The sequence below is a fragment of the Gymnoscopelus braueri genome, assembly GCF_963280865.1.
Source record: "Gymnoscopelus braueri genome assembly, chromosome: 11".
Lineage (NCBI taxonomy): Eukaryota > Metazoa > Chordata > Actinopteri > Myctophiformes > Myctophidae > Gymnoscopelus > Gymnoscopelus braueri.
In genome coordinates, this window is record NC_137613.1 from 11,850,734 (window position 1) to 11,869,908 (window position 19,175).

Sequence of the window (19,175 nt, forward strand, 5' to 3'; positions counted from 1 at the left end):
CTTTTTAAAGCAAGCACTTTCACAGTCAAGCTTTCTGTCTTGACGAGTAGGAAATGTTCCTATTCAGCATAATGTGACAAAATCTTCAGCGTTTGAGTTGTTATTGTGTGGAAGGGGGGGTGGCGGGGGGGGGGGGGGTGTGTGTGGCTGTGCTGCGTGTGCAGTTGTTTTCAGGTTGAGTCGCTCAGTGGCTGTCAGGAGATGTAGTGTTAAAAAAAAAACGTGTAAATGTATTCCTTGCCGTGACTCGAAGTGGGGGACGGGGACGAAAGCCTGCGCAATCAGAATGTGTGTGTGTGTGTGTGTGTGTGTGTGTGTGTGTGTGTGTGTGTGTGTGTGTGTGTGTGTGTGTGTGTGTGTGTGTGTGTGTGTGTGTGTGTGTGTGTGTGTGTGTGTGTGTGTGTGTGTGTGTGTGTGTGTGTGTGTGTGTGTGTGTGTGTGTGTGTGTGTGTGTGTGTGTGTGTGCGTGCGTGCGTGAGTTGTGAAGCAACTGTGATCCACGATTTAGTCGACAGTGTCATCACAGTCGCTGCAGCCTTGGCTATTTTTTTTTGTTGCAGCTTGCGGCTAAAAAGCAACGGTGAATCTTACCGAGAGAGAGAGAGAGACGCCATAAATAACGCTCTCTTCGCTCCTGGTATTTTGCCAGCAGAACCCTCTCTCCACTTCCACTTCGGCCATGAAGTGAATTTGCTTCATAATAGAGTTTATGAAGCCTGCGGTTATTAGAGATTATGGTCTCGCCTTTCTAGTCACCTTTTTTGCATATAGATTCGACTCTGCATCGCTGCGCTACAGCGAGCAAGTTCTAAGGAAACCATTGCACACACCGGTACTTTTTTTATTTGTAAGGTTAGATATCAGCAGTGGTGGAAAGTATCTAGGTACATGTACTCAAGTACTGTACTTAAGTACAATTTATATTCTTTTTTACTTTACTGGAGTATTTACCATTTTCAATACTTTTACTTCTACTCCACTACATCTCAGAGGAAAATATTGCACTTTTACTCCACTACAATTATAAAGTAAAAGTACTGAAAATGGAAAATACTCCAGTAAAGTAAAAAATCCTCAGATTTGTACTTAAGTACAGTACTTGAGTACATGTACTGTACTTAGTTACATTACACCACTGGCTCTGTGTCGACAACCCGACATGTTTGTTGTTTTTCCATTTGCCAGTCAAGGCTATCCCTAGAGAGAGAGAGAGAGAGAGAAGAGGGTGCAGGGCCCCTCATAATGCCGAGGTTGGCCCCCCTGCTGGGGGGCTAGCGGGCTGCCCAGGCCAGGGAGACGCAGACAGACAGACAGACCCGGGGATTGAACACGTTTAATGTTAAGGCCTCCTCTGAATTGGCGTGTAAATCAAAGCGCTGAAGGACATTTGGCAGACAGACTCTCCCTCTCTCTCTCTCTCTCTCTCTCAGTGGCGTAAAGTAACTAAGTACATGTACTCAAGTACTGTACTTGAGTACAATTTTGATTTTTTTACTTAAAGGTATATTTCATTTTCAAAAAAACGTTTAGTCATTTTGTCGTCTACTCAGGCCTTTGTGAGCCCCCCAGACCGTTTTTAAGTTGCTTGATTCAGTATTTAGATATTTGATATTCATTTGATCAGACACGCCTCCTTCCTATACAAACCCATTGTAACTTCAAACTCACTTTTAAACATGTTAGATTAATCAGAAACACCCGTCCTTGGTTCTGCTGGCTGATATTGTCCTTCTAATATGAGAGGAGGCCGTGTTTTTTCTAATACTTTTTAAAGTACACTTTAATCTACAAGCTCACAACGTGTCGCATCGTGACACGTTGTGAGCTTGTAGATCTGCAATTTTCAAACATTTTAGTACTTTTACTTTTGGTACTTTAAGTACATTTTCATAGCAATACTTTTGTACTTTTACTCAAGTACATTTTTTATTCCGTACTTTTACTTGTATATTGCAGTATTGATACTTTTGCTTAAGTAAAATATCCGAGTACTTTTTCCACCACTGCTTATTTATCTCGCAAGATCTGGCAACAGTGACCAGCAGCAGCAGCCCTGCAGCCTTTTGACAGGAGGACATCTGGACGCCGGGGGCCTTGATTCATGGCGGGCTCTGGGGCGGTCACCTCCCCTGCTGTTTGCTTTGAACTCACTGCCAGTGGCCTGAAGTCAGCTTATTAGCTTCAGTCAGAGCCCTCTATAAGCAGCCAGTTAAAACATTAAGACTTGTAGATCTGCTATTTTTTAATAGCCAAATGAATCTAAAAATGACACGATTCTTTCCCGGTCTGAATGGGTTAAAACAAGCTGTAGTCACCTCTCATATCCTGAAGTCAGCTTAGCTTCAGTTATAGAGCCCTGAAGCAGCCAGTTTACCCATGTCATGAACCAATTTCATGTGTTTCCGACGTTCGTTCATTTATTTCACTATAATGTCCAATAATATTTCAGGGGGCCTATTTTACGAAAGCAGAATTAAATAAGCCTGGATTTAAGCCAAATCCAGGTTTGACAAAGTCTGCTCCGTACAGCCTGGTTTATTCCGTTCCACGAACGCCAAGCCAGGCTGAGAAGGAGCGACTTTGTCAAACCAGACTGTGTCGAGCCAGGATGGTAAAGCCAGGCTTCACTTATTCCTGTAAAAGACCATGAAAGTCGATAGCAGAATCCTTGAACTTGACCAATCATGGAGCCCAAAACCAGAGCACCGTTCTTCTCTGTGGCTGAACAGCAGCACTGCAGCAGCTCATGGAATCATACAAGGAAGTAAAATGTATAATAAGCAAGAAGGGAAACACGGCCGCAATAAATCTAGATCCAGGGAGAAAGCGTGGCAAAGTATTGCCGACAAATTAAATGTACAAGTCGCCCAAAAATATGCAATTAAATTATATACAAGTCCATGAATATGTAATTCAGTTAGGCTTAAACATGAGGAGTTTAAGTGAATATTGGAATTATAATTATAAACACTCGCGGGACGATATATCGGCACACCCCTACTCAACGGTCCTGCGTACCACCTGTTTCTAAATTGCACACAATGCAGGAGGCAGCGGGACGTTGAGTTATTGTAAAACGAGCGCTTCCAAACTCTGACACTTAGAAAAATAATCACCTGCACGGAATTCATTGACAGAAAGTAGCTCATAACATGTCTCTACGGTGGATGTTTATGAAACAAAAACTTTGCAGATAGAAAGAGGATAATTCAAGCTTTCCGTACAGCTGCCGTGTTGGTGAGTTTAATGTCGTTTAATACAATCAGATAGGACTTTTCTGATTGGACGTACAGTATGGGGCTTTAAAGGCCAGAAAGTAGTTTTTTCCACCCGACAGCGATGCTATGCTGGTGAGATAAGTGCTATAGAACAGGGGTCTTCAACAGGGGGTCCGGGACCCCTAGGGGGTCCTCAGAGTTACTACAGGGGGGCCGCCAAATCTGTGTGTGATAGGATCATGTTTTTTAACCACTTGAACCCTAGCATCCCTATTCTGAGTGGAACATTAGCCAAAAAATAGCAGATCTACAAGCTCACAACGCCTCGCAGCGCCTCGCAGCTTGTAGATCGGCTATTTTTGGCAGAGAAGAGGTTTGGTGTAGAGGGGGAAAAAAGAGCAGACTAAGTATCGATGGTTCAAGTGGTTAAATGTCTGAAAATACACATTAATACAACATACACTGACGATAGTGCTGTCAAAGTCTATGAAACTGTCTACGAAATCTATGAAGATGTTTAATCTGCAACACAATTTTATACAATATGTAGTGGGGGGGGAGGGGGGTCCCTGCTTCATCTCTCTCTCGACTAAGGGGTCCTTGGCCTGAAAACGTTGAAGACCACTGCTATAGAAGACAAGACACCCTGCGCCAGAGAGGCGGTTTGTGTTCTCTTCCTCCTTCTGTTTTGTTTGTTTTGTTTGTGGACTTTATTTTCCTGTGCCACGCTCGCTGGCGACGCTACCTGCCTGGGCACTGGGGCAACAGTCCTGCTGCCTGGGCACAGGGGCAACAGTCCTGCCTGGGCACAGGGGCAACAGTCCTGCCTGGGCACAGGGGCAACAGTCCTGCCAGCTCTGGAAAGCAACCAGGAGAAGATGTGATTCCCTTTTTGTTGTTGTTGTTGTTGTTGTCCTGGATTCATGTGAACCGCTTGTCCTCTGTGTTGTTCCTCCTGGCCCTGCGTTTTTATTTTTTTTGGTGTCCCATCTGCAGAGACCACCTGCTTATACGCTTTGTCACCGACCGTGGCAGGTCCCTGTTAGGTTATGCAGTGTCAGACGCACGCACGCACGCACGCACAGGTTTTATTTCTATACTTGTGAGGACATCGACAATTTACGACGACGATTTTATGAATGACATATTTTTTTAATATTGGCATATTTTGTTTAACGTAAGCTTAAAGCCGAAAGATAGCAGATCTACAAGTTCACAACGCGTCTCAGAACTTGTAGATAGGCTATTTTTCGGTGCACGACATCAGCATAAACCTTAAGAATAATCAAGCATAATTCTAAACCCCCCCCAACCCTTAAAGCTAACCTTTGAATGTCTCCTTTTTTGGGCGGTGTAGCCGCCCCTATAAGTGGGGTTGGGACACCTCATTAGCTGTATTGTGATTGGCTCATTAGTACACCCCTAGCTGTACTGTGATTGGCTGACTCTATTGGCTGACTCTATTCAGCACTGTGATTGGCTAGCGAGACACATGATGACATTAATAACCTATAAATAGGATTATGCACTTCAAAAAAAATCGTTTTTTTTGGGAAGTGAGCTTCCATCACTATGATGACCACTGTGATGACCGCACCGCCCACTTCACACTGGGGTCGGCTTACATGAGGCTTTGAACCTGTTTCGTCCATACATGGGCATGGTCACTTTGTCCTTAGGCCCCAGCCGTAAAAGCCTGTCCCCCTTTCGTCCATACACGGGCATGTTTTGTACCTCTTTTCCCCATACATGGGCAAGAAACAGGTTTTGGTCACTTTGTCCTTAGGCCCCAGTCATAAAAGTCTGTCCCCCTTTCGTCCATACATGGGCATGTTTTGTACCTGTTTTCTCCATACATGGGCATGGTCACTTTGTCCTTAGGCCCCAGCCATAAAAGTCTGTCCCCTTTCGTCCATACATGGGCATGTACATGGGCATGTAAAATGGGCATGTAAATTACCTACACTTATGAAATACTGAACTCAAAGCTCTTCTGCCATATTCTGTGCACTGACTGACAAAAGCCAGGTCAATGTAATCAGACTGGAATGTTTGCTAGTCTAGCCTATACACAAATCTACAACCAAATACCCATATCTGTGGTTTATAAATCTGCAAGATCAGGCCATCGTTTTTTTCTTCTTCTTTTGGTTAGTTTTTTAGTGGAGAATATATATTTTTTTCAGTTGCCCTTGGTAGTCATGGCTGCCAGTTCCCACCTGATGTTGTGAGGGAGTTCAGACTGCTTCAGACCGTACTGAATAACTGCTAGCTTACATAATGTCTTTAGACTAGGACTCAAGTCTAAGGTGAACAGGTCAATAGAGGCTGTTCCGTCAGGTTTGTATCCTCCACAGAGGATGATGCAATCTCCCACCATGCAACAGCGCATCCCCTCCACTGGACCCGGTCCTCTCTCCTTGGGCTCAACCTTCTTCCAGGAGAAGTTCTCTGGATTGTATTTCCACAGATCATTGTAGGTAGTAGACGTACTGTAATTACCACCTAATATGTACAGCTTTCCATTGTAGGTAAAGGCTGACTGACTGAAGCGTCTTTCTGTAGGAAGCTGTGCAGAAGGCGTGATCAGACAGAAGTTGGTCTCTGTGTCAAACACTCTGATGCCGTAGTAGGGGTCCCTCTGGTCCCCCCGGCCCCCAAATACAAACATCTTTGTCCCGATGATGGTGGCAGAGTGACCATATGAAGCCGTTGCTGGAGTTCCTCTGGTGTTAATGAAGGACCAGACCATTGTGGTGGTGTCCAACTTGTAGATGTCATTAGTGACTATCCTGGTAGTATAATCCTGGGTATATCCTCCATGGATAAACATGACCTTCCCCAAGACACAGGCTGAGTGGTAGCACCTCCCCCCTGGAACAATCCCAGACACCTCGGGTTTGAACCATTTGTGTGCGTCAACATCAAATGCATAAAGAACGTTGCAGTAAGGAGTATATTGTTTACCCCAGATATAAACAATATATTCTATCAGTACAGCTGTGTGGCCATAGCGGCTGGAGGGAACATCATGGTGACGTTCTCCTCTTCCAGTTGTCACCGGAGGAAACTTCATCCAGCGTAAAGACACTGTGTTGAAAACGTTGACACCAATCTTAACTGTGTTGACATCACATAATCCTCCAAAGCAGTACATCTTCTGCTCCACTGCAACAGAAACGTAATGACCACACTGTTCTGTTCCCCGACTCGGATGCAGTGTCCAGCAGAACATTTCTCACACCGTAGTTTAACTCTTGTTCTTTAACAGTAGGGTCCTAATGTGTGAGCTATCGCTTATTATTGGTTCAGTGCCACGGATGTCACACAATGTTTGACAAATCCATAAAGCCGATGACTTGGAGCCAATGAAGGAAGCTTTGACTGTTGATGGATCAGCTGGATTTGTTGGTAAAAGTTGCGGAATGACATTTTTTTCAGTTAACATTTCATTTTAAAGGACATGGTTGTGACGATGACATTGTGATGTCGTTAAATGATGATGTCATTACGTAGAATACCCAATAACGTTGCTCCAACTGACGTCTGTCAGCACGTCGTTAAACACATTAACCCTGATGTATCTATTATGAACATGTCATTATAGACAGAAATAAAAGAATAATTTTCCCCAAAATGTCTAAACTATCAGAAGAGTCACAATGATGTGTTGTGAGCATGTAGATGGGCTATTTTTGCCAGACCCAAGGGGTCGGCTTACATGAGGCTTTGTACCTGTTTCGTCCATACACAAAAAAACACACCAAATGCCTAAAATGATTTATGCTTTTCAGTTATAAAGTGGTTTAGTGGTTTGTAGATGTGTTACATACTAGGACTTAATTCTGGGTCTGGCAGAACCAGGTCTCCTGGTCTTGTTTATAGAATAACTGTGGCTGAAGAAGCAGCAGAGCTTCTTCTTCAGAGCTGGTTCTTTGTGTCTCTCTCTCTCTCTCTCTCTCTAGAGAGAAGAGGTTCTCTGTGTCTATCTCTCTGGAGAGAGAAGAGGTTCTCTGTGTCTTTCTCTCTCTCTAGGGAGAGAGAAGAGGTTCTCTGTGTCACTCTCTCTCTCTCTCTAGGTAGAGAGAGGAGGTTCTCTGTGTCTCTCTCTCTCTCTAGGGAGAGAGAAGAGGTTCTCTGTGTCTCTCTCTCTCTAGGGAGAGAGAAGAGGTTCTCTGTGTCTCTCTCTCTCTAAGAGAGAGAAGAGGTTCTCTGTGTCTCTCTCTCTAGGCAGAGAGAAGAGGAGTATTGTCGTGTCACTTTAGTCGGGTTAAATTCTGCCTCCAGCGCTTGTTGCTGTGTCTCCTCTTTTGTTGTCTAGAGGGGAAGCTTAGCTGTGTGTGTGTGTGTGTGTGTGTGTGTGTGTGTGTGTGTGTGTGTGTGTGTGTGTGTGTGTGTGTGTGTGTGTGTGTGTGTGTGTGTGTGTGTGTGTGTGTGTGTGTGTGTGTGTGCGTGTGCGTGCGTGTGCGACACGTGCCATGTCCATTACTACTTGTGAGTAGTGTTGATTTTGACAGCAAATGTTTTAGTTTTAGTGGACTAAATATACGATTTTAGTCGACTAAATCTATAGTTGATTTTAGTCGACTGAAATGTGTTTTTGCGGTGCCTTGATGGTCGTCGTAATGGCTGATTTTACACTTGGTTGCATGCTGAAAATAGCCGACCTACAAGCTCACAACGCGTAGCAGCGCGACGCGTTGTGAGCTTGTAGATCTGCTATTTTCAGAGCGCAACACCCGAGCGCTACTGGATCTCTTCATTAGTCCCCTCCCTAACATTTTAGTCTAGTTTTTAATTTGTTGACTAAATTGTCAGTATATTTAGTCTTAGTTTCAGTCATCGTAGCTTAGCTTTGATTTAGTTTTTATTACGCTTTAGTCAGTGAAAAAAGGTAGTCGACGAACATTTTTTGTCATAGGTTTAGTCGACAAAATCAACAACTGCTTGTGAGGGCCAAATGTCCACACAAATACAACCAAGTATATCCTCCTATAATTTGACAAACCTTTGTAGTGCGTGGTGTAGTGGTTCTGCCCGTTTCTCCTCAGTGGCTGGAGCAATTGATCTGAATTTGCACACAGCCATTGACCATTACCATGTGCAACAGCGAAGCCCGTTTTCCGATTACACAAAATCTCAGCTGTTTGTATTAGTGTTTTTGTGTTCGCTGGCTCCCGGGTTGCCAGATCATGTGCGCATATCCCCCCGCGGGTATGGTCTAATATAGTAGAATTTGAGAAATAAGACATTGTGAATGACCATTTTCCTGGATTAGGATTAGGCATTTAGAGCGGTGGTTTTCAACTCTTTTCACATGAAGGTCCATTATCTATTGGCCATTTGAGCCACGGAACCACCGTTTTGATGAGATTTAGACTCTCAGACCCAAAACTTTGAATATTTTGTTATCTTTGGATAAGAGTTTTGTCCACAATTCCACATGCTGTATTGATGTTGGTACCAATAGGGGAGATGACAGGCAAAACGTTGATCAAAATAACAATCCTTCTACATTCTCTATTTGTGTAGACTCAATTAAGTAATGCAGATGTTTAACAAGAGTTGAAGAGAGAGAGAGATGCGTCGACGACGACTTAGATTTGACCTCGGAAGCAACGACGATCCACCAACGGCAGAAGGTTGAGGCCGCTGGTTGCGTGTTAACAGATCCGTTTCCTGTGTCTGAACACTGTGTGTTCAGAGAGAGAGAGAGACACACAGAGAGAGAGAGAGAGGTTGAAACAGCACAGAGCATGCCCTGTCTAACTGTGGGTGTAATGCGGTTAAAGATCTTGAGCTATTTTCTTCTTTTAGTCTCCGTCGGGTGGAAACCTCACATGTCCACAAAACTGTTACTTTATCCAGGATTCATATTCATCATCAAAGCATTAAAAGTAGCAGATCCACGAGCTCAAAACGCAGATCTGCTACTTTGGATGTGTTTGTTTGTTGTGACGCTGTTATGTATGATCAAGGGGGCGGGCGTTAATTTAGCCAAGAAACACCAAAAAGTTCGAACGTGGAGATAAGAGGTTTTCTGCCAACGTTTTGTTATAAATATCAATTACAGGACAAGAAGCGGACGAGTGAAATGTACCATGGCATGATGTCTGTTTCCAGTGTGTGTGTCCACTGGATGAATGAATAGCACTGGTGGTGGTGGTGGTGGGGGGTGGGGGCGCGGGAGGGGGGGGGGGTCCTCGCATGCACAACCAGAATGACATCATTGCAATGACATCGTACCCACAGCAATGAAAGCCTGGCCCTGTGGAATGCCCACTACACCACCACCCCGTGTTTACGTTACCCTTTCTCTCTCATACTTTCTTTTCTTCCGTCCATGCACCCCCCCCCCCCCCCCCCCCCCAGAAGAGAAGACTTCCTCCAAGATTTCTTTGCCTAAATCGTGCAAATCTTTGAATATATATTTTAATGCGGACAATTTTAACTCAAATCTTTGCTTCTGGAGGGGGGGGGGGGGGGGGGGGTCCCTGGAACAAAATATTTTGAGATGGGGGTCCACGGCCAAATACATGAAAACGTTTGAGAACCACTGATATAGCAACATAAGTTTTATCAAAAAAACGGTTACGATTTAGAAGACATTTGTAGAATATACATATTCAAAGATTAGATTTTTCAAAAAATAGCAGATCTACAAGCGCAGCACTCGGTGCCGCGCTATAAACTTGTATATCTGCTATGTTTGAACAGTGACAGAGATGCGTTCCCCGGATTGAATGGGTTTAAATAATTCTACAAAAACAAAACACGTTCCAAAAATAGCCCCCCCGATCTTCAGCCTCATTTCAACCCGCCTTGCAGCTCGCTGCGACCACAAGAAGCAGCCACCCCCCCCTCCCCACACACACACACACACACACACACACACACACACACACACACACACACACACACACACACACACACACACACACGCACACACATAGGATGAGAATAACAGGGCAGCCTTGGGGTTAAAAAAAGCACCAATAATGAATGGCTTCACAAGAGTTAGCGGTGCTGCTGGGCATTATGAACTGGTGGCCAGTCAGTCAGTCAGTCAGTACCACACCACCACCACCACCACCACCACCATTTACCAGGGGCGGAGGCATCGCCGCCCCACCCTCCCTCCCTCAGGCATGGTGGGCACAGTGTGTCCCACATGTGACTGGACAGTGGGTGGTGGGTGTGGCCCATGGGCGGGGCAGTGGACAGTAGGTGGTGGGTGTAGCCCATGGGTGGGGTAGTGGTTAACGCATACAAAATTGGGAAAGCATCTGTCATTTTAGATTTAGGCTGCATACAGTTTGTGTGTGTGTGTGTATATATATACATATACATATACATATACATATACATATATATATATATATATATATATATATATATATATATATATATATATATATATATATATATATATATATATATATATATATATATATATATGTCACAGTACGATTGGAGAACCAGGACGATTGAAGACAGAGCGCTCGTTTTTAGGCATGGGGCTTCGGGGCGAGGCTGGGCTTTGATGCGACGCGGACCTGTCTGTTGTTGTTCCCCCGACCCCCCCACGTAGCAACCAGGAAGCTACGCTAGGGGAACGCTGAACACGCGTTCACACCTATACCTCTATGGTTCACACGCACGTGTCACGTGATAATAGTTATTGTCCATGACGGAGGCGCGCCGACTCAGCAGAGCTTGAGGCCAAGGAGGCGCGCCCTCGCGCCTCCAGGCGCGAGTGCCCGCGCTGACCGGCCGATGCTCTGATGAGTCGAATCAGCGCCGTCCGAGTTGTGAACCGATAGGGACAGAATAGTTATTTTCATGGATCACTGTGTGTGCGTGTGCGTGTGCGTGTGCGTGCGTGTGCGTGTGCGTGCGTGTGCGTGTGCGCGTGTGTGTGTGTGCGTGTGTGTGTGTGTGTGGTTGCGGCCATATATGTGTGTGCACTTTATTTGGAAAGCCTGGCTTGTGGCTCCCTCTAGTGCTTTTTCTACAGAATTGCTGGTTGAGTGGTAAAAACAAGCGCTTTCTTCAATCGTCCTGGTTCTCCAATCGTACTGTAACATATATATATATATATATTTTTTTTTTTACTTTTTTTTTTTTTTTTATACTTTTCAAAAATGTATCTATTTTGGTGTAGACAGAAATCCGGGGCAGGGCAAAGTTACATAATATGCCTTTAAAGATGCGATCCTTGAAATGAAAAAAAGCTTAGGGAAAGGTGTCGTGGTGTGCGAGGTTTGTGGGGGTGGGTATAGTGGTTTTGGGGGTGGGTATAGTGGTTGTGGGGGTGGGTATAGTGGTTGTGGGTATATGGTATAGTGAAATAAACTTATACATTTAGAGGTTTGTGGGGGTGGGTATAGTGGTTGTGGGTATATGGTATAGTGAAATAAACGTATACATTTAGAGGCCGGTTAGTAGTCGTAGTCAAAGGGTCGCGGCGTGGACAATGACAATGCAGGGGGCAAGGCTGGGGGGCAGGAGAGTGGAGCAAGGGGACACATGAGGTTATGGAGTCAGTGGCAGCTCAATTGAACGTCGATTTGATTGGTTTGATTGATCGTTTAAGTGCCCCCACACCCCTGTGGGCATCCGTAAGACCGCCATTTAACCCATTAAGACCGGGAACGCATCTGTCCGTGTCATTTTAGATGTCTTTGGCTATTCAAAAATAGCAGATATACAAGCTCATAGCGCGGCACCGAGTGCCGCGCTATGAGCTTGTAGATCTGCTATTTTTGAAAAATCATGAAAATTGGTGCAAATCTTTGAGTACATATATTTTTTTAAACAACATTTCTAACTCAAATCTTTGCTTTTTTAGGGGTCCCTGGAACAACTTATTTTGAGATGGGGGGTCTGTGGCCAAATACATATAATTTTGGGGGTCCTTGACATGAAAATGTTTGAGAACCACTGATATAGAAACATACTTTTTTTCTCAAAAAAACTGTTAGGATTTAGAAGACAAACGTAGAATCCCCAGAAGCAAAGATTTGAGTTACAAATGTTCTCTTTAAATGACAATGTATAAAGTCACCATACCAACTTTGTTTTGTTGTTGTTTTTTTTCATTTCCTGAAAAGTTAATATTTTGGACATAGCTGGTTTCTGCCCGACAGCAGAGATATGCGTTTTGTTACGCATCATTTTCCTCTATAGCAGCAGTCATCACAGCCACTGCAGTAGTGTGGTGGTGTTTACCTGCAGAAACACACTGCACCTCTGGCTGTATTTGGGTTTGTTTTTTCCGTCTACCAAAACAAACTGTGAAAAACAGCCAAAATACAGCGAGAGAGACAGAGGTAAACAGAAACACCACCACACTGATGACTGCAGCGCTGGTATAGAGGGACTTGATTGGGTTACATTTCAAAATATATATTATAATATAAACATATAGGGCAAAGTTACATGCTATGCCTTTTAACCTGATTTAATCACAAAACCATCCCCCACATGAAGCTTTTATGTATAAACCCTCATACTGTAGGTCCAAAACTGTTACTTTTCAAGGATTGCGATTCAAAAAACGGCAAAAGTAACAGTGGATCTGCTACTTTTGATGCTATTTGTGTGACGCTCAAGTGGGGCGTTAATTTACAAAAGAAAAAACTCACAAAAGTTAAAATATGGAGATGGATGATTTTATGTTGTCATTGAACACAAGTGTTCCAACGAAATGTTCTGCCCGACAGACATGGCATCACGCAGTTGTGTACAGTAACTAAGTACATGTACTCAAGTACTGTACTTAATTAAAATATTGAGGTATTTTCACTTTACTGGAGTATTTCCAATTTTCAGTACTTTTCCTTCTACTCCACTACATCTCAGAGGCAAATATTGCACTTTTACTCCACTACAATTATTTCAAAACTTTAGTTACTTTGCAATTATCAATTATTATATTATAAAAGAAACATACATTAACCACTTTAGCCCTATTGCATACCTAGGCTATTTGAAAATAGCCGATCTACAAGCTCACAACGCGTCGCATCGCGACGCGTTGTGAGCTTGTAGATCTGCTATTTTCAAACATTTTTGTACTTTTACTTTTGGTACTTCAAGTACAGTTTGATACCAAGACTTTTGTACTTTTACTCGAGTAAATGTTGAATCCTGGACTTTAACTTGTAGCGGAGAATTACTACATTGCAGTATTGATACTTTTACTTAAGCAAAACATCTGAGTATACTTTTTCCACCACTGGCATCACGCCACTACTGCTTCTCTAGCCAAAGAAAGTACCTCTTGTTAGGACGCTGCGCGCTGTGCGTGTTTATCGAGCATAATACCGCGTCTGCAGCTTTTGGCGTCCCGCCTGCCCCTCTCTGCAGATGGCGCGGGCGGCGGCGGCGTTCTCGGTCAATTGAGTCCCATTTTGCAAGCGTGTGAATCTGTGAAGTGAACTAAAACTGCGTGCATCACGTTTTCAACGGCTGATCAAATATTTCTCTAATGAGCCTAAATCTACTGACTAAATCTACAGTTGATTTAGTCGACTAAAATGTGTTTTGGCGGCACGTTGATGGTGTCGTAATGGCTGATTTTACACTTGGTTGCATGCTGAAAATAGCCGATCTACAAGCCCACAACGCGCCGCGCTGAGCTTGTAGATCTGCTATTTTCAGAGCGCAACACCCGAGCGCAACCAAACATAAAATGACTCGTCTTTTAGTTCTACTGGATCTCTTTTCACCACTAGATCCCTCACTAACATCGTAGTTTTAGTCAGTCTTTAGTCAGCATAGCTTAGAAATAGTTTTTATTTTGTTTTCGTCAGTGAAAAAAGGTAGCCGACGAACATTTTTCGTCATAGTTTTTAGTCGACGAAATCAACACTGGTGGAAACCTCATAATATGTCCAAAACTGTTACTTTTCCGGATAAAAAATGCCAAAGCAGCAAAAGTAGCAGATCTACAAGCTTGAAACGCGTCGCTTCGCGCCGCGTTTCAAGCTTGTAGATCTGCTACTTTTGATGCGTTTGTGTGACGCTGTAGCAGCATGGTCAAGTTGGGGGTTAATTAACCAAACAAAAAAATAGAGGTAGAATTATGGAGATGAGAGGTTTTTCCGCCCCCCAACAGCAACGTTATGAGGGCCTGCATGGGAAGGTCTATAGCGCAGTAACACTGTAGGGGGTGAGATGGAGGGAGGGGTGCTTTGGTAAACCCAGGCCCTCCCCTAAAACCACCCAAAACCAACGTGTGTGTGTGTGTGTGTTTCTGTGTGTTACCATACTTGTGAGGGCCAACTGTCCCCCACAACGAGTATCAGTGAACTTGCTAAATAGACAGTAGTTTTTCCTGGTCTGCGTGTAACTAGGATAAAAAATTTGCAATATTTTGTTCCAGGGACCCCCCAGAGGCAAAGATTTTAGTTAAAAATGTTCGCTTTAAAACAATATTATATTCAAAGATTTGCACGCCTGTTCATAATTTTTCAAAAATAGCAGATCTACAAGCTCGCGCTACGAGCTTGTAGATCTGCTATTTTTTGAATAGCCAAAGTGTATATAATGCTTTTTTTTGGTGTTGCTCAAATCAAAAAATGACACAGATGCGTTCCAGGCCTTAAAGGGTTAAATTGTCGAGGTCCTCACAAGTATAGCAATACACACAGTGTGTTTGAAGGGTTGACTGACGTATCAGGCACAGCTGGGCGAGCATTGTGTGTGTGTGGGGGGGGGGGGGGGGGGGGGCTGAAAGACAGCTGGTAGAGCCAGGGCACAGTCACTAAGTGGGAGGGTGTGTGTGTGTGTGTGTGTGTGTGTGTATGCTTGTGTGGACCAAATGTCCCCACAAGTATAGTAGAATATGAGAAATATACCCTAACTTGTGAGGAACCATTTTCCTGGTTCCTCACGAGTTAATGTCTTGCTTGTTTTATGGTTAACACAAAGATTTTTTAGAGATTAAGTTCAGGATTAGACATCTAGAGGTTAGGATTAGGGGTTGGAATTAGAGTTAAACATATACAGTATACTGACAGTAGGCTAAGTAGCATTGCGACGCGCTGTGAGCTTGTAGATCGGCTATTTTCAAACATTTTAGTACTTTTACTTTTGGTACTTTAAGTATATGTTGATGCCAATACTTGAACTTTTACTCAAGTAACATTTTGAACACAGTTCTTTTACTTGTAACAGAGTACTTCTACATAGTGATATTGATACTTTTACTTTAGTAAAAAAAAAAGTACTTTTTTCCTCCACTGCTCACAAGTATAGTAAATACAAAACCAGTGTGCCTCAGTGTCTCTGGTCTCTCTCACTCAGAGTGTGTGTGTGTGTGTGTGTGTGTGTGTGTGTGTGTGTGTGTGTGTGTGTGTGTGAGAGCCTGTGATGTCCACAGTGTCTCCTTTGTCTGGCCGTGGCCTCTCTCTCGTGCCAGTCACGTCTCTTCCTACGTACGTGCGGTCCCGATTCCCGATGTGACTGAATCCATTCACGGCACCTCAGATGAACACACACGCACACGCACACGCACACACACACACACTGTCTGCCTCCCATGGGCTTATTCCTAGTGTGTGTGTGTGTATGTCATTATTAAGTGTACTATCTGTTATCTCCTCTACTTGTGTGTTACTATACTTGTGAGGGGCCAAAATGTCCCTTGTACTTAGTGTAAAGTAACAAAGTACATGTACTCAAGTACTGTACTTTAGTACAATTTTGAAGTATTTGCACTTTACTGGAGTATTTCCAATTTTCAATACTTTTACTTCGACTCCACTGCATCTCAGAGGCAAATATTGTACTTTTACTCCACTACAATTATTTGAAAACTTTAGTTACTTTGTAGACATACATTATTACATTATAAAACATGCATTAACCACTTAACCCCTATTTTATACCTAAGCTATTTGAAAATAGCAGATCTACAAGCTCACAACGCGCCGCATCGCGGCACGTTGTGAGCTTGTAGATCGGCTATTTTCAAACATTTTAGCACTTTTACTTTTGGTACTTTAAGTACATTTTTTATGCCAATACGTTGGTACTTTTACTCGTAACAGAGTTCTTCTACATTGCAGTATTGATACTTTTTTTGCTTAAGTAAAACATTTTGAGTACTTTTTCCACCACCGCTGAAAAGTATAATGTCATGTTTTGTGGACTTATGAGGTCTTTCCACACCCCTCGTCCTCCTGGCCTGTGGAGGAGACAGAGCCTATAACCATCTCCTGTATAAAAAAAAACATGTGCTTGTTGTAGAAGCTGCTTATTATTGCTGTGATGATGACAGTCATTAATGCTTGGCATAATTGTAGCACCTGGCAACCCTGGAAAAAAACGGTCGGTTTGCCGACTTGTCCGCCGTATACCTCTGGTAATGAGTGTTGTTTAGCCCATTATTAAGAACGGGAACGCATCTTGTGTCATTTTTAATATTTATTTGGGCCATTCAAAAATAGCAGATCTACAAGCTCGAGCTACGAGCTTGTAGATCTGCTATTTTTTTGATTTTTTGGTTTGTTTTGTAAATCTTTGAATATATAAAGCGAACATTTGAACCCAAATCTTTATTTCTGTGGATTCAAATGTCTTTTTTGAAAAGATTTATATTGCTATAATATTAATGGTCCTGGCATGGGTTTCCGAGGCTAGTGGTCCTCAGACTTTTTTTTCATGTCAAGGACCCCCAAAATGATATTTGCCCGTGGACCCCCATCTCAAAATATGTTGTTCCAGGGACCCCCCCCAGAATGCAGAAGGCATGCACACATGTCAGTCAAATACATGAGCCATTTTAGTCATCATCAATAAGTAGCTTATTAATAGCCTACAGGCTACAGCCTGAGGTGCATAATACAATGTATCTCCTGGAATCTCTAGGAAACTGAAGAAAACTACAAATGGCTGCCAAGTGACGTAAACTCTCAGTGCTTCTTTCCTATCGGTTGGCTGACTTGGCTCCAAGTCAAAGTTCACCGTGCAGGGTGTCATGTTACAAAACAACAGATCTACAAGCTAACGACAGGTCGCATCGCAACCCGCTGCGAGCTTGTAGATCTGTCCTTTTTTGACAAGTGACGCTCGAGCGCAGATTGTGACGCTGGACCACAGACAGCGCGAGCTTTGAAGTTAGTCGCGAGCGGAACAATAACAATCCTCCTGAGAAGATAATAATATAACTGCGTCGTCGTTGATTTGTCAAGAAGATAGAAGAAAGCAGCTTAAAGAAGAGGGAATAAGAAGAATAATATAATAAGATAGAATGAATATAAGAATAAGAATAAGAAGTGGGAAGAAGAAAGCAGCTTTAAAGAAGAGGGAATTTTTCGAGGTGAATGTTTAATGGCAAAGAATGTGGCTTTTGACGTTACGAGGGAAGCTTTATTTTGGTAATTTCCGTTTTTGTACCGTGTTTTTGTCGCGTATTCTGGTGGCTTTTAAGATGGTGATAATGGCTGTTATGGATATAAAGTATGTTAACAATATGAGCCTCCCATGTGGCAAAAAACAAAGACTTTAACTAGACGTATCTTGATGGGTAGAGTTGCCCAAATGATAGTATTATTATTACAACCATTTTGTGTCTGTCAACAGAGCATAACAACTGTCAACCAGGCGTCCCTATTTTGGACGTCATGTCATTATAGGCCTAAGTGACAATAGGGAAAATATCCTATTTACAACAAGCTCACAACGGTAGCATAGTGATACGTGAGCTTGTAGATAATCTATTTAGCTATTTAGAACTATGGTGGTTCTCAAAGTAAGGTCTTGGGGCTTAAAGGGCTGTCAGTGGGCCCCAAGCAAAATGAGTTAAAATAGCATTACAATTAGTTTGACCACCATAACCCTATTTTATAGTCGCCCTATTTATCTATTTACATTATTTATGTATAACTGAGTAGGTATTGGTATGAAAGTGTTAGTGCATCACATTGTCACCTTGCTAAACTAATGGCCTTAGTCATTTTATGAGGAAAATTATATTTTTGCCTATAGCTCATGACACTGGCCACCTCTGGTAAAATCGCCTATCTCCTAATTCATTGGTTCTCAAAGTGGGGTCCGAGGACCCCCAGGGGTACTTGAGGGAGTTCCAGGGGGTCCACAGCTAAATGATAGATAGTTAGGAACCATGTTTGACCCTTATGGGTCTGTAACTCAGAGAGTTACATTAACATAGTTTTTTGGGGTCCCAGAGATAGAAATGCCATTAAATGGGGGTCCGTAGCCTAATACATGTCAAACTGGGGGTCCTTGAAATTAAAATGGTTGAAAATCACTGCTATAGTGCCGTAAAAATCTTCTCTTATGGGGGTCCTTGGCATATCTTTTCAAATGGGGGTCCGCGGGCTAATAAGTGTCAATTTGGGGGTCCTTGACATGAAAAAGATTGAGAACCACTGTCCTAATTGAAAAGGATCATGCTGTGCAAAAAAAGAATTGCCTAAATCAGTAAATAATTTGGCCTAAGTCAGTTTGAATCCTATTTAAACCTATTTAAATCTCTTATGTTACATAACTGACAGACGGTGTTATTTTTATTTTAATAGTCATAATTTGTTATAAACATTTTGGGTGAAATGATTAAGAAATATCATATAGTTTTGTTTTGGATCAGTTTTTTTTTTTTTTACATTTACATTGAAGATTATTTAGGTTAGTGTTTATTTTATCCATAGTGTTTAAAATTGAGGTACAGTACCATGGCTAGATTTTAAGTAAGGAAACCCCCTGCATAGCCCACTTACCTAATGCTCACATATTAGATTTAGTTCTACTTCCATTGGTTTCTCATAAGAATAAGCTATATTAGTGGATTTCATACATTGTGATCCTAAAAACAGAGTTAAGCCTTTTTGAGATGCTGATGGAGATTACCATAATAGTCATTTCTTTAGCTACTGATGATTTTATTTTAATATAAATTAGCATGCTGATTATATGGTTATAGGCTAA

General features: G+C 42.7%; 1 protein-coding gene across 1 annotated transcript in view; it reads left to right on the plus strand.

Annotated features, from left to right (window-relative positions):
• The window catches only part of elmo1 (engulfment and cell motility 1 (ced-12 homolog, C. elegans)), a 242,386-nt gene that overhangs the window by 18,559 nt on the left and 204,652 nt on the right, over window positions 1–19,175 (plus strand). The window lies entirely within an intron of this gene.